The sequence below is a fragment of the Haliaeetus albicilla genome, chromosome Z, assembly GCF_947461875.1.
Source record: "Haliaeetus albicilla chromosome Z, bHalAlb1.1, whole genome shotgun sequence".
Classification (NCBI taxonomy): Eukaryota; Metazoa; Chordata; class Aves; order Accipitriformes; family Accipitridae; genus Haliaeetus; species Haliaeetus albicilla.
The window spans coordinates 69,741,703-69,742,591 of record NC_091516.1 but is presented as its reverse complement, the minus strand read 5'-3'; positions in this window follow the sequence as shown (position 1 = coordinate 69,742,591).

Sequence of the window (889 nt, the reverse complement as noted above, 5' to 3'; positions counted from 1 at the left end):
CTTCGGCTGTTTATTAGGATAAGCTATTTCTCCATCTTTTTTTTTTTTTTTTTCCTTAAATTAATTCTCTGTGAACACGCTCCGCGGTATGCGGGTTCGGGCGCTGGAGGCGGGGGGAAAGGGGGGGGGGGAGCGGCGCGCAGCGGGCTGTTCCCCTCCAGGACTCGCCATCCCAGCTCCTGCCTGCCAGGGAAAAAGATGAACGCGCGCGGGAAAAAAAAAAAAAAAAGATAAAGAGAGAGGGAAAAAAAAAGAAACATACAAATAAAACGTCTTCTTGGTGTGATCACGAGGAGCAACCGGGGTGCGGGGTGAGTGCGCCCAAAGAGCCCAGGCGATTTGCCAAGGCACCAAGGGGAACCGAATAGGCTGCTTTAAATGTTACCTGATAGCAGCAGCAGTGCCTTGGGTGACACTTAGGAACTGGAAATGTCCTTATCTACAAACAAACAAACAGGCGAACAAACTTTGCCGGGTATTTAGATCCTCCTCTCAAAGAAAGCAAAACAAAGGCAGGGTGTATTAAATGACCGCTGCGGCTCCTGTCCCGTCAAGGGTCAGCTTTTATTTCTGAGACTTGTAGGGATCCCAGGGACAAAAAAAAAAAAAAAAGAGAAAGAAAAAGCTTCTACGTCGTGTTCGCATTATTTCTGCAAAAACCAGCCACGGCGCCGGTGGCGTGCGGACACCAGAGCGGTCCTGCAGGCACATCTGAGGCGCTCACCCTGCAGAGGAGTCATCACAAATCCTTCGCCCGAACCGTCGCCCGAGCGTTTGGAAGAAAACGAGTAACACCAGTGCACGCCTATGTATTAAAATGTCTTTATTGTCAAGTCCTTTCAAATTTGTACTCGATTATTTCAAAATTTTCAATCAAGTACAGATATTT